The sequence below is a fragment of the Dasypus novemcinctus genome, chromosome 13 (genome assembly GCF_030445035.2).
Source record: "Dasypus novemcinctus isolate mDasNov1 chromosome 13, mDasNov1.1.hap2, whole genome shotgun sequence".
Classification (NCBI taxonomy): domain Eukaryota; kingdom Metazoa; phylum Chordata; class Mammalia; order Cingulata; family Dasypodidae; genus Dasypus; species Dasypus novemcinctus.
Genome location: NC_080685.1, coordinates 98494693 through 98517987, shown reverse-complemented (window position 1 = coordinate 98517987; position 23295 = coordinate 98494693).

The window sequence follows — 23295 nt, the reverse complement described above, 5'->3', positions numbered from 1 at the left end:
TATCCTATTTGAAGATGAGGGTCACGTGGAAGAGAACTGAAGTACCCCATCCAACAGCCAGGCACGTGCAAGGCCTCCCTGGATTGTCCAACCCCACCTGACTGCTAACCGAATACAGTTTCATGGCAAAAACAGCAGAGGAACCACCCAATCAGCCAACAGAATCATGAGAAATAATAAATTGTTATTTTAAACCACTAAGATTTGGGGTGATTTGTTATGCAACAATGGATATCTGATATTTCCTTTCCAAACCCCAAATTACTTTTCCTCCTCCCTAAGTAAGCTAGTAATAATGGAATTACACTAACATTAATCCATAAAGATAAGGAGAACAAGAGAGAAGACCACTGGGAAGGAAAGACTCCACACATATCTATAAGCTGTACAGGAGAGTGGGTAAGGGAATGGTCTCTGAGGAGAGCGGAGGAAGCCACATTCACAGGTACCTAAAAGAGGAAGATGATGAGGAGTGGGCCAGTGGGGTCTACAGAATCTCCAAGGGTTTGGTGCTTAAAGGCAGCAGGTACCACAGGAGAAAAGAGTAAGACCTGGGCCAAGAAACAGGGGGCCACCCCGTCTTCTCTTTTTCCGTGGAAGAGCCCAGAAGTTTATTCTCTGGAGAAGTTAAATGGAGATGCTCTGGACTCAGGGCAATCACAATAGAGGATGAGAGTGGGGCAGGAGGTTGAAAACTGAGGGAGTAATTAAAAACTATATAAATTATGGGGCCCTCAGATTCTCTACCTATATCCAGAACACAAGCAGCTAGGTGTCACTGCCTTTTCAAACAGATGATCGGAGGACTCTTCTATGGGTACACTAAACTGCTCCATCCCCCATCACCGCCACCATCTTTGTTTTAGTTTTCTAGTCTGCTCCAAGCAAATACCACAAAATGGCTTGGGTTAAACAAGGGAAATTTATTCATCCACAATTTTAAGACTGGAAAAATGTCCAAAAAAAGGTAATCATCAAGGCAATGTTTTCTTCCCAAAGACCAGTTGTGGGTGATCCTTGGTTCCTCTGTCACATGGCAAGGCACATGGCAGTGTCTGCTGTACCTCCCTTCCCCTGTGTTTCCTTCATTTCAGAGTCTTGCTTCTGTGGCTTTCTCTTCTTTTGTCTAAATTTTATTCTCTTACAAAGGACTCCAGTAATAGGATGAAGACCTATCTTGATTGAAGTAGGACACACCTTAACTGAAGTAATCTTGTTAAAAGGGTTTGTATCCACTTGCAATAGTTACACTCACAGAAATGGATTAAATACAAGAAAATCTAATTTTAAAATCTATTTTCCTGTGTTACATATCACTTCAAATGATCACAATCATCAACTCCTAGGAAAAATCCCCCACAAAATATCATTGAAGGATGCCTTCTAGCATCTGGTTACCCTATTATGACACCTACTAGACTACAAGCCTGATCATTCTCCTAAATAGGAAGGACCATCAGATATCTGAAGAAACCCTCTGCCATGAAACAGAGAGGTCAAAACAAATAGAAAAAAGAAGCTCACAGGAAACAGACACCATATTACAAGCAGAAAAACCCTTTGAAAAACACCTATAAATTAGTAACCTCAGGAAAACAAGACATAAAAATAGGATTCCATGAAAAAGGAACAATCAGAAAAGAAAACATTCCCAGAAATGTAAAATATGACAACTGAAGTAAAAAATTTTCAGCAGAAGTGTGCCCAGCATAGTAGATGAAAAAAGATTCACACCAGAGCACATCAGTATCAAATTTTAGAACACAAGAGATAAAGGAAACATCTAGAAAGCCCCAGAGAGAGAAAGCATCACATGGGCAATGGAATAGAAATCAGAAGGACACCAAATTTCTCACCAGAAACACTGAAAAAGAACACAATGGAGAAATACCTCCAAAATTCTGAAGGAAAATGTTTTCAGCTCAGAATTCCATACCCAGCCAAATTGTCAATCAAATGTGAAGGAAAAGTAAAAGCATTTGCAGACATGCAGGGCTCAAAAAATGTTTACCTTGTGAGAACAGATGCCAGGGCGTCTGGGAACAGGGCTTCCAGCACAGGGACAAGGCAATGGGGAGTCTCAGGAACGCCTCAGAGGAGCCACCCAGCCTGAGGCAGTAAACAGAGCACTGGGGAGGGAGGTCTCCAGGGGCGAGGAGGAAACATAGCGCAAGTTTGAACAGTGGGGAAGAGTATTGTTCGACTTTTGATATATCCATTAAAGAAGCTGAGGGGGTGTGGGGTGGGATTCTAATCAGTAGAGAAAACTAAGAAATTGTAAAAGGAAGTGACTTATTATTCAAGGAAAATAACTGTATGAGAAAGGGCATTTAGAAGGATATTTTCAAATCTAGAGTTGAAATGCTGAGGTGAAAGTAGTTACTTCTGAGAAGCAGGACAAAGGATACAGGTGGGGGCTGCTATTTTTTGGTATGTCTTTTAGCCCTATTTGATTTTAACTATGGGAATGGATCACTTGAATAAAATAAATTTTAATTCTTGATGTGAAAATAAAGAGCATGGGGGAAGCAGATGTGGCTCAAGCAATTCGTTTCCCGCCTACCACATGGGAGGTCCCAGGTTCAGTTTCCAGTGCCTCCTGGAGAAGATGAGCAAGACAGCAAGCTGGTGCAACAGGCTGGCACAGTGAGGTGATGCAACAAGATGATGCAACAAGGAGACACAAAGGAAACACAATGAGAGAGACAACAAAGCAGGGAGTGGAGGTGGCTTGAGCAATTGAGTGTCACTCTCCCACGTGGGAGGTCCCAGGTTTGGTTCCCCGTGCCTCCTAAAGAGATGAGCAGACACAGAGAGCACACAGAGAGCAGACAGCAAGCACACAACAAGGCAGGGGAGTGGGCGGAATAAATAAATTAATCTTAAAAAAAAAAAAAGAGAAAGAGCACGAGTTCTAGAGTCAGATTGCCTGTATTTACATTTTGCTTTGCTCCTGACTGGTGGCAGGCCGCTGACTCTGAGCCTCAATTTCCTTTTCTGCCTTGATAAATTTAGGTGAGGAGTAAACATTGTTGTAGAAGCAGAGAGATTCAGTGATCGCGTATGGAAGACTAGGACTCAGTAATAATTTTGGGAAGGAAAATTTACGACTGGCTGGACTCAGTGGACTCTTGTTCTAATAAAAACTGAACCCTGAGTAGGATCTTGAATTTCTTTTATACAGAGGATGTAGGAGAAGGGAGTTAAACGGTGGTGTTTATATGCAAAAGGACTTTTTGTTAGTTTCTCGAGTTTCAAGTGTTTTATCTGAGTATCAAATAGGTCTTGAATTAACACATACTCTCTAGGTAAGTCTGAATTAACTCATACCCCCACACACACAGAACTTCCACATTCCGGGTAAGCTTGAATTGACATATTTAGCTAACACACACAGCCCAGGTTATTTATGAAGAAACATACAGCCCCCCCCCCCACAGCCCATATCAACATAACTTCTGTAAAGGGCCTGGCAAAAAGTATGCACTCAATAAATTATAGCCAGTATGATTTTTAGGATTTCTCGGAAGTTGCAGGGTAGAGAAGGAAGGCAAACTCCAGCGTCGCGGGTTTGGGCAGCCCAGAAAGAAGCCTGGTTGAAACGCCCCGGTGCACTTGCCCCGGTTAGTGCTCCAGCTGTTGTTAAGCTGCAGATGTTGCGGGGTCTCCCCACCCCGCCCCTCCATATCGTGGTTATTAGCAACATCACAGTCACGACGGGGTGGGAGGAGCGGGGGCCTGCGGGGGAGGGGCTGGGAGAGGGGGCTTTTCCTACAAAGCCCCAATTCTTTCGCAGGGACAGGCCTGAGGGCTTTCATCCTGACCTCATCTCCCACACAACAAACTGGCTCCCTGGGAGGGAGAAAAGCAGAGCCAAGAGGGGGCGTTCTGCGCCCAGTGGGGAGAAGGCTGCCCCGGCCGGCTGGGGGCTGGGGAGCATGACCTGTGGCCACCCAACCACAGGGGCCGCTCACGGCACCTGTGGCTGAATGTGCTGGACATATTTATTTAAATAGATGTTTGAATGGGAAACCGTCTGGGAAGGGATAGACTGTAAAATGTTAACCATAGGTCTATCTGGATGATGGATTTGGAATAGTTTGAATTTCTTCTTATCTGGTTTTTTCCCATTATTGTACAATGATCATATATTCCCTTAGTAACAAAGTAATAAAGAACAAAAGTGCTGGATCCCTGAGAGGGGTGGGCATAAGGTATGAGGGAAAGTTCCATGGCCTGTAGAAGGAACAAAGGACCTTCAGCCTGAGAGATCTGGGAACAGTAAGGAGAATGTTAATCCTCCGTCACCCAGAATTCTTAGACCTCATAGAAACTTCTGGTGGGCCAGGGGCAAGGCAGAATGGCAAGAAGAGGTCATGTTTAAGTGACGTTTAATCCATGACACGTGCTCTTCCGTACTCTAACCCTTTTGAGCTTCACAGTGATCTCATGAGATAGGTTCAATTACCATCCCCATTATGCAGATGAGAAACGGCACAGAGAGGTTTAGAACTGCCCAAGATGAGAAGCGGATGTGGCTCAAGCGATTGAGCTCCCGCCTAGCACAGGGGAGGTCCCAGTTTTGGTGCCCGGTGCCTACTGAAGAAGATAAGCAAGACAGAGAGCTGATGCAACAAGATGAAGCAACAAGAGACATGAGGCAAACACAATGAAAGACACAACAAAGCAGGGAGCAGAGGTGGCTCGGGCGATTAGGCGCCTCCCTCCCGCATCGGAGGTCCCATTCGGTTCCCGGTGCCTCCTGACAAGCAGACACAGCAAATGCAGACAATGAGGGGGTGGGGAGAAATAAACAAATAAAATGAATCTTTTTTAAAAAACCGCCCAAGAGCATATTAGAGCTTGAACTGGGGCACCTGGCTTTAACCACAAGGGCAGAACCAGGGAGAGCAAGAGAAATGCTTCAATCCCAGAGCTGATCACTCTCTTCCTGGGGAAAAAAGGTCACGTTTTATTTCCTAGAGGTCTTCAAGTTCCCCGTTGCCTTACTGGCCCCCCCACCCAGAAGAGGAGAACAGGTGGCAGCCAGGCCCTGAGAAATCCACCACTGCAGCCCAAAGCAGGCTCCGCTGCCATCTTCCGAGCATCTACTCCAGCGGACACTTTTTTAAATGCTTTCACAATCCTCTCTCTAATTCTTTCGACCCCCCAGTGAGGTCAGCATCGCTATGGGGCCTTCCCCGCTTTTATTACGTGTGTTTCGTGTTTCCTCTTCCACCCCACTTCAGTTCAAGGAACAGGAACCTCAGGCATCTCGTTCACCTCTGATCGTCAGTGTTAGCCCTGGGTCTGGCGCTCCGTTAATTTCTGTACCCTGGTGATTTTGCCAGTTAACATGGGCATTGAGGTTGGCTTCTGAGCTGCCCAGCAAGGCCAGGGGAGCCTTCTGGAGACTCCCATTTCAAGGTACAGCATGTCGCAAGAGGGACCCCTGCGGTCGCCTGGGAGCAGCCGCTGCCGAGCCCTGCTGGGGAGCCGTGTGGGGCTGGCGGGGGCGGCAGCCGGACGCGAGACGCTCGGGCACTCAGTGGACACAGGCAGCAGGCGCCCTGACGGAGGCAGCGTGCAGCCGTGGTTCCGGGCATGGACTCTGGGCCCCATGTCCACATTCCAGCTCTACTTTGGAACCATGGGACCCTGGGCAAGTTATTTAATCACTCGGAGCCTCGGTTTCCCATGTGCAAAATGGGGGCGATACCTCATGGGGTTGTTGTGAAGATTAACCAGATTAAGAGAGTGACTGGTCTATAGAGAGGGGTGTGTGTGTGTGTGTGTGTGTGTGTGTGAACAGCACTAAGCTGGATACATATCCACAGGCTGGAACGTCCATGTGTAGAGAGCCGTCTCTTCTGCTTTCCCAGTTACGTAGAGAGAACCTGTTTGCACGCACCCAGGGGTAGACCACCATTATTAGCCAAGGGTCCTCTACCAGCTAGCCCTTGCTGTGTGACAATGTACACCAAAACCTAATGAGTTAAGACGACAGCCATTTTATTGCTCACAAGCCTGTGGGTCAGCAGTTTGGGCTGGGGTCCGCTGGGGGGTCCTCTGATCTTGCCTGGGGCTACTCATGGCTGCAGTCAGGTTTCAGGTCAGCTGGGGGCTGGTGGTCTAAGGCAAGGATCCTCAACCTGACACTATTTTTGGATGGATTATTCTTTGTTGTGCGGGGCTGTCCTGTGCATCATAGGATGCGGAGTAGCATGCCAGTAGCACCTCTCCCTCAATTAGGACACCCAAAAATACATGTGACATTGCCAGATGTTCCGGGCTGGGGAGGGGTGTAAGATCGCCTTCCAGTCTAGGGAACTCAGTGGCGATGGCTCATCTTTGCTCCAGCCTTCTGGTCTTCCAATCGGCAAGCCCAAATTTCTTCCCATGCCAGCGGAAGGGTTACCAGCAGCAAGAGAGCAGGCCCAAAGCACAAGGGGTGTTTAAGGCTCTGCTTGCACCGCACTTGCTGATGTTGCCCTGGCCAAGGCAAATCACATGGCCAAGCCCAGAGCCAGGGTGGGCAGGGACTATACAAGGGTGTGCAAACGGGGACTCAGACTCACTGGGTGCCAGACAGTCTCCCACAGCCATTCACCCACCTGGCAGCGGTCAGCGGTGCGAATCTGCATGCAGCAGGAGGGGCCTGTGACCTCAGCACGTCTCTGCCTCTGTGACGTCACCGGCACGGTGAGGGAGGGGCTCTTCTGAGCTCTCCCTGGGACTCAGTGCTGTGAGCACCAGACTTGCACAAGAGAGGGGGTGATTTCACAAAGCCCCGTGGTGTCACCTCAGGGGAGCTCTGGCCCCTTGTCCTAGGGGAACTCTCCTTGGTCCTAACCCAGCGCCAACCCTGGCCTTGCTGGACCGCCACAAGGTCCTTCCCAGACTGCTCACCCTGGGGCTTTAAAACACCTCACAGTCCAACAACATCTTACGGTTCTCAGAAAGCTTCTCCACACTTGGTTAGGTAAGATAATGCTAGCACCTCCACGTTTCCGCAGTTCAGCATAATAACAGCTTGTTTTCCATTCAGGCAACCAGCACAGCTCTCCCACTTTGGGGGGGTCCCTGTCTTTCGGGGTTGAGGAGACTCTCCCAGCTTCAGCATGGAGCTCCCAGGGCCACCCTGGGCAATGGCATCCGCCACAGACGAGGGGACGGCCCAGAACCGCATGGGAAGCTCTGTGTCAGGCCTGGGGCGCCAGATCCCCTCTGCCCTCACCCCACCGCCCAGGACTTGGTGGACACTGGGGGCTGGAAAGGAAGGTGGCTGTGAGCCCAGGGGGAAGAGAAACTGACTGAGCCAACCTGAGAAGTTTCTGCCACAAAGACACAGTTACTCATTTTGTTCTCACAAGAGCCCTGGAGGAGGGGACGGTGCTGGTGTTCCAAGCTCTCAGGAGCCCTGGAGGAGGGGACGGTGCTGGTGTTCCAAGCTCTCAGGAGCCCTGGAGGAGGGGACGGTGCTGGTGTTCCAAGCTCTCAGGAGCCCTGGAGGAGGGGACGGTGCTGGTGTTCCAAGCTCTCAGGAGCCCTGGAGTAGGGCACCGTGCTGGTGTTCCAAGCTCTCAGGAGCCCTGGAGGAGGGGACGGTGCTGGTGTTCCAAGCGCTCAAGAGAGCCCTGGAGGAGGGACTGGTGCTGGTGTTCCAAGTTCTCAGGAGAGCCCTGGAAGAGGGAATGGTGCTGGTGTTCCAAGCTCTAAGGAGAGCCCTGGAGGAGGGGACGGTGCTGGTGTTCCAAACTCTCAGGAGAGCCCTAGAGGGGGGGACGGTGCTGGTGTTCCAAACTCTCAGGAGAGCCCTGGAGGAGGGGACGGTGCTGGTGTTCCAAACTCTCAGGAGAGCCCTAGAGGGGGGGACGGTGCTGGTGTTCCAAGCTCTCAGGAGCCCTGGAGGAGGGGACGGTGCTGGTGTTCCAAGCTCTCAGGAGAGCCCTGGAGGAGAGGACGGTGCTGGTGTTCCAAGCTCTCAGGAGCCCTGGAGGAGTTAATGGTGCTGGTGTTCCAAGCTCTCAGGAGAGCCCTGGAGGAGGGAAGGCTGCTGGTGTTCCCAGCTCTCAGAAGAGTCCTGGAGTAGGGGACGGTGCTGGTGTTCCAAGCTCTCAGGAGCCCTGGAGGAGGGGACGGTGCTGCTGTTCCAAGCTCTCAGGAGAGCCCTGGAGGAGGGTTGGTGCTGGTGTTCGAAGCTCTCAGGTGCCCTGGAGGAGGGGACGGTGCTGGTGTTCCAAGCTCTCAGGAGAGCCCTGGAGGAGGGAATGCTGCTGGTGTTCCCAGCTCTCAGGAGAGTCCTGGAGTAGGGGACGGTGCTGGTGTTCCAAGCTCTCAGGAGCCCTGGAGGAGGGGACGGTGCTGCTGTTCCAAGCTCTCAGGAGAGCCCTGGAGGAGGGTTGGTGCTGGTGTTCGAAGCTCTCAGGTGCCCTGGAGGAGGGGACGGTGCTGGTGTTCCAAGCTCTCAGGAGAGCCCTGCAGGAGAGGATGGTTCTGGTGTTCCATGCTCTCATGAGAGCCCTGGAGGAGGGGACTGTGCTGCATGTTCAAAGCTTTCTCCATTTTGCCTCACTTAAAAAAAGTGCAGACCCTGTGGGATTTCTTTAATTTCTGTGATGCTCACCCCAACTTCTTGTTCACCCACAGAGTCAAGGCGTGGACTGACCCTCGAGAGTGGGTGTGGCTGGAGAAGCAGCTGCTGGTAGCCCTCCCTCCCCGCCACCCAGGCTCAAGATGCCAGGGATCTCGCCCCTCCTTCTGCCCTCACGCCTCACCACTTGCCCCTCTTCCGTGTGCCTCACACACCCACTGCACTCTCCAGGTCGCTCCACCATGACCAGTCAGTCCCATTGCCCCTTCCTCACAGGCTTTGGGCCACCTCCCGGCCCTGCTGCTGATTATCAGTGGCGAGTTTGAGCAAGTCACTTCAAAGCTCTTTCCCCATCCACACAACGAGGATGCTAGTAGTTCCTAAAAACATGTAGCGAGAACTCTGTGAGCCAAATATACAGGTGAAGTACCCTTGGTGAACTCGGAGCACCGCACACACGCCCCCTGTCCTGTTCCTGCTGCCTGCTGGTGAGACCCCCACCCCGGCCACAGTCCTCGCCTCCCCCTGCCTGCAGCGCGGAGCACAGAGCTGCCGGGCCTCACCCTGGAAGCCCTTATCGCCCACAGGCCAGTTACCACCTTAATTTCCACTTTTCCTGGATAGAACAACTCGCCATTCCCCATACCCAACCCTCAATTTCCATTTCCTTGGAAGTTCATCTCCATGCCTTCTTTCAAGCTGTCTTCTCTTCCTAAATGCCTCTCTCTCGTGTTTTCACATGTGGAGTAGATTGAACAGCCACCCGTCTACCTGGAGCCTCAGAAGGTGGCATTATTTGGAAAGAGAACCTGTGTAGATTTAATTTGTTGAAAACCTGGGGATGAAATCATATATACCAGTATCTTTATAAGAGAACAGAGGGGGAGATTTGGACACAAAGACACGGAAGAGACACGGCAAAGGCACGTGATGACCGAGCCGGAAATTGAATTGATGCAGCTACAAGCCAAAGAACGCCAAGGGTCGCTGGCCAGCACCAGGAGCAGGAAAGTGTGATGGTTAAGGTCAAGGGTCAGCTTGGTTACGTTAGGGTGACTAGTCTGGTCAAGCCAGGATTGGCCTGGTGTTGTTATGAGGATACTTTGTGGATTTAAATCTCCGGTCAGTCGATTCCCTCTATGGCCAATTACATCGACAATCAACAAAGGAAACATTCTTCAGTAGTGAAGCGGTCTCAGCCCATCAGTCAAAGCCTTAAAGGGGGACCTAGTGACTTCAGCAGTCAGAAAGCAGGAGCTCGAGCTCCCCTTCACCCATCAGCTTCTCCTGGAGGCTCCATGGAAACCTTCCTGGGGCTCCCAGCTTGCAGCCTGCCCTGTGGGATGTGGACTTAATCTCATGGTAGTGTGAGCTGATTCCTCTGATAAACCTCGTAATATTTTATATATCCCTCTCACATCAGGTCTGTTTCCCTGGAGAACCCTGATAATAAAGAAGGCTTCTCCCCAAGAGGTTTCAGAGGGAGCATGGCCCTGCCATCACCGTGATTGTGGACTTCTGGCCGAGGGAATAAGTTTCTGTTGTTTTAAGCCATCACGACGGTGCTTGTTTGCTATGGCAGCCCTAGAAAAAGAACACAAAAGGGATCACCTCCCTCCGTTTCAGAGCAAAGCGACTGTGTTCCTTCTGAATTCTTGCAGCTCTCACCTGGTAACACTGTCACCATGTTCTGCTTCATAGCTCTGGGCGCAGGGCATTAAAGGCCAGTGACCAGGCTAGGGGCTGGGGGAGTGGGTGCGAGCGTGATCAGACGGGCTCCCAGCCCTTGTGGGCCCCCCGGACTGCTTAGGGAGACAGAAACGAACACTGACTGGGGCCTGGTGAGACGGCACTGGAGAATCCAGGAGGTGCCGGGAGAGGAAGCAGCGCAGAGGATTCAGAGGAAGCAGGTCTGGGTTCCGCAGGGAGAGCCAGGAGGCTTCCAGGGGTCAGTGGAGCCAGGCCTGGAAAGGGGCCTGGGATTCCAGCAGGTGGAGGAGGCGACAAGGGGTCTCCAGGCGGGGGCAGGAGGAATGGCCCTGCACTGGGGTTCAGGGAGGGTGAACTGGCCTCTCCCTTAAGGGCAGAGCTCCCACCAGCTCATCTTCACCTCCCAGTGCAGTTCCCGGCCTCAGAGCACTGACCATCTAGCCCGTGGGCAGCGTCCACCGGCCACGGCACATCAGCAGCGCCAAGCCAGGGCCCTGCCCTGTCAAGGGCCTCCCACCCCCTCTCCTGGCCAGGCCCGTGGTGCCACCTTGGAGAACGTCTGTTACCTGAGCAATGGGCAGCCCATGAAAGGGCTCTGGGCTGGTCTTGACTCTATCAGAAAACCTCTGGCCTGAAACAAGTTGCTTCTCCTCTCTGGCCCTCAGTTTCCCCAACTGTCAAGTGAGGGGTCCTCTAAGGCATCAGGGAGACTAATGGCAAGAGGTTAAGGCCACAGGCTGCAAAGACTGCCAAGGTACAAATCTCTACCCTGCAGCTTTCTGAGTGACTTTGCATAAGTAAATTAATCTTTCTAAGCCTCAGTTTCCTTATATGTAAAACAAAAATAGTACTGCAAAACCTGATCCAAACACCATAAATAGGTCCAAAAAATTCAATTGCACAAAATCTAGAGTCTCATTCTGGTGAGGATAGAGGAAAGCTGCGGAGCTTAGAGCTCATCAAGTGGCACCTGAATTCAAGTATGAATCCAGTGGGGCTCTTGTGCAATTGCGGTGTTAACATGTAATATAGAGTGCTTAACGGAGTGAGTGTGCAGTGAACGTGGCTTCTTAGGAAAACCACAACTGCCCGGCTGAGCTGAAGTACGGGCTCCCAAGGAAGGTACCCCAGCTGCCTCCGGCCTGCTTCCACAGGGCATTTTGTTCTGCCGGGGATTAGATCCTAGGGAGCCCAAGTAGGCAAAGAAAAGATAGTTTTCAAGTCCCCAGGGGGTGGAGGGAAGAGGAACAGAGATGCCAGTGAGAGACCCACCTCCTCTTGGTTAAAAATCGCTCAGAATCATGTGCATGATTAATAATAAAAATAACCCAAGCAGTTATTCCCCTTGTGACTTCTGTCATAAGAGAAAAGTCAAGCTTCTCTTTGTCCGCAGGGGAGGAGAAGTATCGAAGTATCAGAGCAAAGCTCTGCCTCTCCCGCCCTGGAGAGAAGCCCCTGGGCCCTGGCTGGCTCCCTCCCGGGGGGCCTGCGCAGGTCTTGCTGGGGTATGGCCGCCGCCTCCTCCACTCCCCGCCTCCCCTTGCAGCTGCTCTAGGCCACCCGCAGAAGCCCCCCACCAGGGGACAGTCAGGTGTGAGCCCGGGGCCCCGCTACATCCCGGAGAAGGGCAGGCCAAGGGTTTGCTGCCAGGACCTGGGCACAGCCTCACCCCCTCCTTGGACGCACAGGTGGCAGCGCAGGAGGGGGCCTTGGCGAGCCCCTCCTTCCACGGATGAAGCCCTGAGGTCCCGAGGGGGCTGGTGTGTCTTCCCTGCTTCCGTTGCTGGCTCCTTCTCATCTCCCACCCCTGGTGCTGGCCCGTCCCTGGGCTCAGCCCTTGGACGCCCCACACCCCGGTGGGCGCTTCATCCAGGCTGTGTCTCCAGTGCCGTGTCCCTAGATAGGCAGGTGGCTCTCAGACGTGGATCCCCAGCCCAACATTCTCCCCAACTCCAGACTCCTAGTCCAACTGCCCCCACTGCGAGGAGTCACGGGCATCTCGGCCTTCCTGGGTCCAAACCGAGTGCCTGACTTTTCCCTCTTCCCACAGCCTTCCCCATCTGAGCTCCTAGCATTTCCATCATTCCTCAGGCCAAAGGCCTTGGAGCCGGCCTTGGCCTCAGTTTCCCTCATACCCAGCCCCAATCTGTCAGCAAGCCCTTCCAGGTCCACGCGGATTCTGCCTTTGCCCCGTCCCACCACCTGCCCGCAGCCACCATCGCTCCTCGCCTGGTCTTCAGTGTCTCCTAAAGGGTCTCCTGCTTCCAACGGTGCTCCTTGCAGTCCGCTGTGAACTCACTCAGCAGCCAGACTATCTCGTGAAAACGAAAGCCAGCTGAGGACGCCCCTGCTCAGAACCCTCCAGCGGTGCCACGTCCCGCTCAGAGTAAAGGCCCGGGTCACCGCGGAGGCCCGTGGGCCTGCAGGACTCACTCTCCTCTGACGCCCCTCCAGCACCCGCGCTGCTCTCTCCACTCCAGCCGTGGCCCCCGACAGGCCAGGCACACGCTCCCCCCAGGGCCTCGGGTTTGTGGTCTCCTCTGCTCTGGACACCCTCTCCCCACCCCCAAGATACCTGCCCAGCTTGCTTCCTTTCCTCCTGGACATGCTTCCTTCCGGGTTTTTTTCAGAGACCACCTTTTCAGTGAGCGCTTCTCTAACCTCCTCCATCAAAATCGCTCCCTGCCATCCCCTACCCCACCTTTTACTTCATTCTTCTCCATAGCACTACCACCCTGGAACATACCATACATTTTACTTCTTTTCTGGTTTGTCTCCCCTGACTAGAACCCTACAGGTAGAGATTTTTACAACACATAGTAAATGCTCAATAAATATTTGTTAAATGAATGAATGAACAGAAATCACTGTTTCTTGTGAGTCTGTGTCCACCTTTCTCATGGGCACAGTGGCACTTAGTTCTTCAAGTCGGGCCCTGGGACAGAGAGGAAACACCTTAGGTCATCAGGTTCAATTCCTCCTTCTGCCGAGGGCCACTGAGGCCCAGGAAGGGGGAGAGGGAGGCATCCTACGACATCAGAGCCCACCAGCCTCAGAGCTGGGCTGGGCCCTCACCCCCCAGCCCCCAGCCAGGGCCCGTCCTCTGCTCTTTGGCCGCTGCCCACTGCCAGAGGTCACCCCATCTGGCAGCGCTTTCCATCCAATCCCCTGACCTATAAATTTAGAACAGGGAACCTTTAGAAAAACAAAGAAATGAGATGTGAGGAGGGAGTATTTTTAGCCTCAGTGCATACAGAGAGAAAACTCTAAATATGGCTATATAGGTATTAAATCAGGAAGCAAGCTGAGCGGTGGGTCAGCTTTTCCGGGGGCGGCTGGGTGAGCCTGTTGCAACGCGGATGGTTTCAAACCAGAGGGGCCCATTCCAAGGAAACCGGCCCCGCTGAGTAATCTGGAAGCTACGTGCTCAGAGCAGGGGCTCCGGGAGAGACTGGGGACTTGGGGCCTCCTTTTTTTTTCCCCAGTCAGAACCCCAAGGCCCACCCCAGCCCAGTGACTGGCCAAGGCTTTTATGGCCAGTTTCCCCCAGGTGCTGGATGGCTGTCTCCTTGGGGGGCAGATCGGGATTCTGAAGAGGGAGCTGGAGCTGAAGCCAGCACGTCGGCCTCCCTGTCTCCTCCCTGGACCCAGGCTCCTCTGGCCACCAGCATCTCTCCCAGACCTCAGGCCAGGCCCAGAAGACAAGGCCTGGCCGGCACGGGACCCTGTCCACCAGCCAGGCACACCGCATTTCACATGCCACTCCTGGCAGGCCCTGTTATTACCATATTACAGTTGGGGAAACCGAAGCAAAGAGTGGGTCTGTAAGTTGCCCACATCTCCCGGCTCAAGGGGCAGCCCAAGCAGTCCGGCTGCTCGGCCCAGGCCCTGAACCCTCAGGCTCTGCTGCCCTTGGCTGGGGGAGGGGGTGTGGGAAACCTGGGCCTAAACCTGTGTGGCCTTCACTCATTCAGCAAGTACTCGCTGAGATGTGCTACGTGTCACAGACGCGTCCTCGTGGCGTTTGTTCTATTGGGGGATACCAGCGATAGCATAAACGAGGTAACTTCAGATGGTGACTAGGCCTGCTGTAACAAAGTACCGCAAACGGGGTGGCTCAAAATAACAGAAATTTATTGCCTCCCAGTTCTGGAGCCTGGAATTCCAAAATCAAGGCATCAGCAGAGCCGTGCTCCCTCTGAAACACACCAGGGAGAATCCTTCCTGGCCGCCTCCAGCACCTGGGGATTTTCCAGCAATCCTGGGCATTCCTTGGCTTGTGGCAGCATAACTCTGGCCTCGGTTGTCACATGAAGTTTGCCCCTGTATCTGTCTTCTTCTAAGGACACTAGTCATATTGGATTAGGGATGTGACCTCATCTTAACTAATTCCAGCTGCAGCCACTCTATTTCCAAATAAGGTCCCATATATGCACTTTACCCAGGGTTAAGACTTCAGCTTATCCTCCAGGGGTACAATTCAACCCATAACAGTCACAAAGGCTCTATAAAATAAACAGGCTAATGGAACAAAGAGTATCTGGGGGAAAACAGGACTTCCTTAGCTAAAAGATCAGGTAAGGGGAAGCAGATGTGGCTCAAGCAGTTGGGTGCCCACCTATCACATGGGAGGTCCCAGGTTCCATTCCCAGTGCCTCCTAAAGAAGATGCACAAGACAACAAGGTGACACGAGGGGTTGGCACGACAAGCTGACTCAAGATGATGACAGCGCAACAAGGAGACACAATGAGAGACACAATAAGCAGGGAGCAAAGGTGACTCAAGTGATTGAGCACCTCCTTCCCACTTGAGTTCAGTTACTGGTGCCTCCTAAAAAAAATGAGGATGAGTAGAACAGCAAGTGCAAGACAATGGGGAGAGAAATAAATAAATAAAACAGATCTTTAAAAAAAGAGCAGGTAAGGTCCATCTGAAAAGGTGGCACAGGGGCTGAGGCCTGAATGCCAGCAAGGAGATGGCCAAGTGAAGCATTGCCAGCTGTGGGCCACAACCCAGGGATGGAAAGAAATGTGGCCTGTCTAGAGGAGAGGTGGAAGACCAGTGTGGCTGGAGCAGGTGGGTGAGGAGAGAGAGGTTCAAGACTATGCCTCGTGTGTCATAATGGAATTTGGACTTGACACTTATTGCAATGGGAAACTGTTTGAGGGCTCTAGGTAAAGAGAGTGTTGTGATCTGACTTTCCCCTTGGAAAGATCCTTCTTTGTGGAGAACGGACACAAGGGCCAGGCAGGTGGAGACTAGTTAAGAAGGTGAGGCTGGTGCTCAGCTAAGAGCCAATGGTGCCTTGGATGAGGGTGGTGGCAGGGGACAGAGGTGGTCTGGTTGATGATAAACCCTGGAGGTAGAACCCCAACAGGACTTGCTAGTGGACAAGCCATGGGATGAGGGGGAAAGAGAGGCAACAAAGATGATCCTGAGGATTTTCTTTTTTAAGATTTATTTTCATTTATTTCCCCTCCCCACCCCCCATTGTTTGCACTCGCTGTCTGCTTTCTGTGTCTGTTCGTTGTATGCTTTCTGTGTCTGCTCATCTTCTTTTTAGGAGGCACTTGGAACTGAACCTAAGACCTCCCATGTGGAAGGGAGGCACCTAATCACTCGAGTCACCTCTTCTCCCTGCTTTTTGTGTCTCTCGTTGTGTTTCCTTATTGTGTCTCCTCACTGAGTCATCTCATTACATCATCTCATTGTGTCAGCTCACTGTGTCATCTCACCACGCCAGCCTGTCATGTCAACACACTGTCTTGCTCATCTTCAGAAGGCACCAGTAACTGAACCCAGGACCTTCCATGTGGTAGGCAGGCACCCAACTTAAGCTACAGCTGCTTCCCAAACCATGGTCATGAAGGGGGTAGAGGTTCCTGGAAGAGGAAGAGAGAGGAGCAGCTTCCATCCAAATAAAATTTATAAGATGAAGCTAAAAGAAAGATGAAAGAAAAACAGCCTCTATCCTAGAACTCAGAGCCTTAGGGAGGCAGACATGTAAATAACAGAGCTGTCGGGGTGACGCTATGTGAGGTAATTGGACAGAAGAGAAAAGGTGGTTTTTTGTGGATTTTTTCCCAAATGATTTCAGACTTGCACAAAAGTTGCAAAAATAATTAAAGAATTCCCTTAAAAATAAATTTTAAAAATTAAAAATGGAAAAAATCCATAAATGCCCCTTCCCCAATTTCCCTGAATGGTCACAGTCAAAACCAGAAAATTAACACTAACCACTCTTCAAACCTCACTGCCTCACTAATGTCCTTTATCTGGTGCAGGCGCCAACCCAGGGTGACACGTAGTATTTGCTCTCTTTTGATCTAGGACGGTTCCTCCATCTCACCCTTTCCTGACCTATTTTTGAGGAGCGCGAGCCAGTTATATTGCTGAATGTCCTTCAGTTTGGTTTGGTTGGTATTTCCTCATGATTAAATTTGGGTTGCGCATCTTTGGCAAGAACACCACAGGAATGAGGCCGTGCCCTTCTCAGTGTCATGTCAGGTGTAGCATGAGGTCTGTATGTCACATGGCTTGTGACATTAACTCTGATCATCTGGTTAAGCTGTTGTCTGCCAGGTTTTTCCACGGCAAGGCTCCTCTTTCCTTTTTATAATTAATAAGCATCTTATGGGGACAGATGAAAAAGAAAGAACCAATATAATTTGTCTATAAGAAAATCACTCTAAATGTGAAGACAGAGAGATTAAAAGTAAGGTGACAGGGAAGCGAATTTGGTTCAACTGATAGAGCATCTGCCTACCATATGGGAGGTCCAGGGTTCAAACCCATGTGGTGAGCTGGCCCATGCACAGTACTGATGCACGCAAGGAGTGCCGTGCCACGCAGGGTGTCCCCCACGTAGGGGAGACCCATGCGCAAGGAATGCACCCTGCAAGGAGAGCTCCCCACCCCATGAAAAAAACGCAGCCCACCCAGGAGTGGTGTCAGCTTCCCGCACATACGGGAAGCTGACACAGCAAGATGACGCAACAAAAAGAGATACAGGTTCCCGCTGCCGCTGATGAGAATGCAAGCGGACACAGAAGAACACACAGCGAATGAATGGACACAGAGAGCAGACAGTGGGGGGTGGGGAGGGGAAAGAAATAAATAAAATAAATCTTAAAAAAAAAAAAGTAAAGTGACAGCGAAAGATATACCATGCTAACACTAGCCAAAAGAAAGCTGAAGTAGCTGTAGTGATTTCGGACAACACGGATTTCTGAGCAAGGACAAGGAATAAAGAGGGCCATTGCTAATGGTAGAGGAGTCAGTTCTCCAAGACACGACAGTCTTTAATGCATGTGCACCTAACAACAGAGAAAGGCAAAGGAGACGAACCCGCTAGTACTCCTTTTACGGTCCTTTCCACAGCCTCCTAAGCTCACGTGAGAAGCATGCCTGCTTGTGCCACCCCCAGCTAGACCACCAGCTCCTGAGGCAAGGCCTGGGTCTTTGTCATCCGTGAGTTCCCTCGGCGCTTAGCACGGAAACTTGCATGTGGGAGGTGCGCCTAACTGCAGGCTCGAGCCGCTTGGGGATATGGGAAGAAATAACTGTGCTGCCCAAAGGGGGGGCCCGCTGCTTCTCCATGGTCTAAGCCCCACACATCTATAAACAGAACAGACTGAGGCGCTTCCCCACAAGCCCCAGAGGTGCGCTGGAGGTCCACGGGCGACTGCTCATGCATTTCCCATCACGCTGCCTTTGGGTTAACCAACCCTGCAGTCCTACAAGTGTTTGCTTTGCAGTCTTCATTCATCTGCTTTTCTTTTCTTCCCTAAGGTAAACACCAGGTGATGGAGAGCAAAATTGCCTGTAGGTCCTCATCGGTTTGGGAGGTCAGACTCCCAACATGGATCAGAAAACTTTCTACTCCTCACATATAGAGTTCCAACAAGTCTAGATCTTGGGCCACTTTGCTTATGATCAAAATTCCATTGAATATAGTTGCGACCGCTTACATAACTGCGAGCTCGGAGAAGAAGGTGTCCACAGGGACTGCGTTGAGCTGCCTGTAGCAGAAATCCCAAATAACTGGCTTCTCCTTTCCTCGCATAAGACAAACCCTGAAGACTGGTGGACCACATTTGCACAGAAGGTTCCCGTCAGGCCGTCAATGTCCCCGGCTCCTTCTACCCTTCTGCTCTGCTGTACTTAGGATGCGACCTCCATCTTCAAGTTTGCAGGATGGTTGTAATATAGCCACTGTGGCTCCAGCCATCACATCCTCATTCCTGACAAGGAAAAGGAGGACAAGGATAAGGGACAAAAGGGCACATGTCCGTTGAATCAGCCTCCTTCAAAGAGCTTCTCAGAAGCCCACCCAATGACTTCGATTTACATCTCTTTGGCCGTACCTGCAATCCATGGCCCTACGAACTGCAAGGGAGTCTGAGAAAGAGTGTCTTAGCTGGGCACATTGTTATCCAAAACAAAACTGGGATTCTATTAGGAAAGAAAAATGGGGGAGTAGATATGGTTGGGCAGCTGTCTCTGCCACAGTTGGGATAATCTAGGAAGACTTCATGGAGGAACTGGGCATCAGTAGGATTCAGATAAGAAGTTGTCACATGCCGAGCACTTTATTAAGTGCTGTGTGGAGGGGAAAGGGGCTTCTCCTGCAGCAGTTCCGGTTCCCATTTTAGAGATAGAAAAACAAAACCCGAAGCCGTTCAAGAACTCACTCAGGGTCACAGAGCTAGGAAAGACAGACTAGATCAGAACCCGAATGTCCACCGAGCCCCCTCCTCCCCACCAGGCCCCCTTCTCCTTACCAGGCTCGAGTCCCCAATTTCAGTGTGTGCATAGAGAGAGGAAGAAAGACGAAACGGTCCAGAGGTGGGGAAGCTCTCCCAGTGTTTCCAAACCAGGATCCTTACAGAACTCCAGGCCTCAGAAGGAAAGGCAGAGGGGAATGGCTTAAAACGGAAATTTCTGAACTACACGTACCTGCCTATGGCAGGGGTTCTTTAACCTTTTTTGTTCCATGGACCCCTATGCCAGTCAGGTGAAATGAATACTACTGCAATTTATTTATCGCATACATTCATACACGAAGGAAATGCTAGATTTAAGTTAGAGGTCAGAGAAAATAAAGATAATAAGTTGATTTTTTTTTCCAGTTCAAGCTCACGGACCCCCTGAAATCTTTCAGTGGGTGCCCTAGGGTTCGTGGATCCCCGGTTGAGAACCTCTGGTTTATGGGCTTCTTTCCAAAGGGATTTAATTTCTTACATTAAAAAAAAAAAAACCAAACAAACCCTAAAGCATTAATGCGAAATAAGTGTAATACAATGGAAACCTGGAGGAGGCATTTTGCTTTTGTTGGGGACCCCAGAGGCAGGGGGCAGGGTGGGGGGACCAGGCAGGGGAAGTAAGTGGGTCCCTCGGTGGGAACCAGGCCCCTCCCGCTCTGGGGCAGCGGCGGGCCTGGAGCTGGGCCGAGAGGACGAGGAGGACGGGTGAAGCTCCTGGCAGGCTGCTCAGTCCTGGGAACATACTTGCTTTGGGCGGGGAGGGCAGCAGCGGAGCTGCCACATTCCCACCCTCCGGGTTACCTGCGGATCAATAAGCAGAACAGGACGTGCCTCCCTCCCCCGACCCGGGAGGGGCAATCCTAAAGCCCCGGGTTACACCCAGAAGGTGCGCGCACCCAGGGCTGCCGGGACAGCAGCTGTAGCCAAGCGCCCCCTCTGGGCAGGACGCGGGACTGCATGCAGCGCGATTTGAGGTGAGATGTTTCTTTAGCCTCAAGTGCTGGGTGATCTGAGGCAAGTTACTTAACCTCTCAACTTTCTCATCTGAGAACAGGGATAATTTCTACTACCTTGCAGGACTGCAGGGAGAAAGAAATGAGGTACATAGAGAGCCTGGCTCCTAGAAAATGTAGCCTACTAATTTTAAAAAGTGTTTCTTGTGGTCTGGTAGGTGGTGATACCATTAATTAAAATCTGGAATATGGAAGGAGGAACAGTTGGTGGGGATGGGGTGAGATCAGTTAGTTCAGTTTCAGAGAGAAGAAAAAGTTGGTTACTGACCTCTAGCAGTTAATGCATAGAATTGACAATGGGAGACAGAACAAGCCATGTTGCAACACTGCCCGGAGGTATCAGCAACACCGGGATTTCATAAGCACTCTGATGTACCCGGCATGGTTCTAAGCTCTCTGACAAATATATGAGCAACCCGGCGAATCCAACCACTGAGAAACTGTAGCAGATGAGTTTTCTGAACACCCGAAATTTTACCAACTCCACACACTTTAAACACTTTTTAAAATATTTTTTTATTTATACTTAAGCATCTTTTAAAACATGTTAACCATATTTTTAAAATGGGTTTTCAAGTGTGCTGCTATCCTCACTCCCAGCTTCTTAGAGACATGTTTCATTGTGAATATCGTCTTTTTTACTACCTGCAAGATGACGATGGCCTCGCAGGTTGTTGGGGTGTAGGTGGCCTTTTGCTCCCGCCTTGTATGGGCCTAGGAAACTTTTTTTTTAAAATCTGCTTTTGTACTTTTTCTAGGTATTCCCTCACCGTCAGGCTTTCATGTGTTAATTTTCCCGGCTCTTTCTGAGCTTGCCTATAAGCAGCCCTTTTCATGTTCTAGCTTTGTTGTATCTAATCTGCTATAAATTTTGAGACTGGACATAAACCGTTCATCTACTCTAATTATGCCCATCTTGTCCCAAAAAAGGAATTAAGGAGACCATTACAATTTATTAAGTACCTACTATGTGCCAGGCATTTTACCAGTAGTTTTATACCCATAATTTCATTTTTCACAACATCTCTGCGAGTTGGGAATTTTTATTTTCATTTTATAGTTGTGTAGACCAGGGCTCAGGGATTTTAAGCAACTGGTCCAAGGTCACACAGCTGCTAGTGAGTAGTAGAGCTAGAACTCAGATGAGGTGTATCTAGCACTGAGGTGTCCACGCATCACTGCTCCAATTGCGTGGTAAATTGCATACTGTTCCCTACTGTGTGTTATTGTGTTGGTTTCTCTTACTAAATAGAATGTAAGTCCTTTGAGGGCAGTGGCCTGGCTGCCCACTTACGCATTGCCCGCACCACTGGACCCAATGCCAGGATTCCATGTCTCAACAGCTGCTTTGCGAGGAGTGAGAGCCTGGAGGAATGGACGAGAGAATGGAGTGGGCCATTGCCCCCTCCCACCTCACACCTCACACCTCCTAAAACATGCAGCTTGCCACTGGGTATTTTCCCAGCAGAATATTTTGTCTGTAGAAAGCCCAATACCTTCCACTGACTTTAACCGGCTGCTGCTGGACAGCCAGGGGGACTAACCTTGGCCGGAGGAGAGAGTAGCCAGCTCAGGCAGCCTGCCTCTCCAGCCGCATCGTAGACTGGCCATGGGGAGGCTGAGTTGGAGTCAAAGATTTTTGCTAAGGAAATGCTAAAGCTGGTGCCTCTGAGCAAACCCTTTCACACAGAGATTCTTTTCTGGGAGGAGAGTGACTAAAATTCCAGTGGCGTGGACTTTCCAGTCAAAGCACAAAGCACTGCAGAAAGGCCTCATTCTGCTAAGTAATGCTTGCGCTGAATTTCTGCTCTGTGACCAGTTCTTTGAGAAGAAAAGCTGTCCCTGTCACATGACTTACTGGATTCACGGTGACAGGACAGTTTCTGCTTGTGTTTTGGATCTCTGTCAGAAACACTACGCTCTGCGGGGAACCCCCTCTCCCCACGTGACCAGATGTTGCACCATGTCATGTGACCACAGCTGGCCATGGGCGACGCATTTCTCCAGGTGACATCATGCCCCTCGATGGCCCAGGTGTTTCATGGCCCCTAGGGCTGACCCAGAACTTGCATCACTTCTGATGCTGGATCTAAATTTGTTTGTCTTTGGTTAATAGTAAATCCGGGTGGGGAGAGAGGGAGGGAGATTATAGAGAAAACCGACAGCAAACATGCCCTGCTGAGAGCTCGGCAGGACGTGGCCCCGGGGCCCCAGGCCCCCTCCCACCTCAGGAGCCACGGTAGGTCTCGATCTGAGGGGTAGCTGGTGTCCCGCCCTCTGGCATCAGTCCCGGGACAGGCATCGTACTGGGAAGCTCTTTGGAGCAGTCCTAAGGCCGGGTGCCCGGCCTGGCTAAGTCTCAGGCCGCGCTCTGATGCTTTTCCGTTTCACCCTCTGAGGATTTGCTGGTGTTGGAGATTCTCCTCCTTCCCTCTGCTTCCAGCCATTGGCCTGGAGTCAGAGCTCAGCTTGCCCATCCACCCACCCACTCTAAGTCCTGGACATGTCACGTCCCCAAGAGACCAGAGTTGACCACTCAACCCAGATCACTCACCCACCACCCCCGGGGCACCTTCACCACTAAGATCTCACCCAGCCCACCTGCCAAGTGCGCTGTGAGCCCCAGCCTCCCCCCCACGGATGAAGATGGGAACCTGTGAGGGGGCACAGTCCTCCACTGCTCCCATGGGTCTCAAGCTGGAAGGCGCGGGAATCACCCGGAGGGCTTCGTAAAACACGGCCAGCTGCTCCCCCTCCTCCCCAAGTGTCTGACTTCGTACATCTGGATGGGGTCCGAGGATCTGCATTTCTAACGTGTCCTCGGACGATGCTGACACCGCCGGTTCGGGGACCACAGTTTGAGGACCACTGCTCTAAATCAAACAGCTCCTGCCCACAGCTCAGGGATTTGCCCGAAAGGCGTGAGAGTCGGGAGGGGCTGAACCGCCTCCGCGGGCTTCTGAGAGTCGGTGGCTTGAAATCAGTGGCACTATTTACTCTTCAGAAATCAGCAAATTCCACGAACCAGGGCTTTTCCTCTGGAGAACTGGTTGTTAAACTTTTACCAAGACACCGCTGGGTAAGACGGTGGCCTTTTGTCTGCGCCCTAAAGACTGAGGTGGTGTGCCTCTGAAACTGGACAGGAAAGGTCAGCTGGCATTTTCTGTGCCTGTTTTCTTGTCTACCAGTTGGAAACAACAATAGCATCTGCCT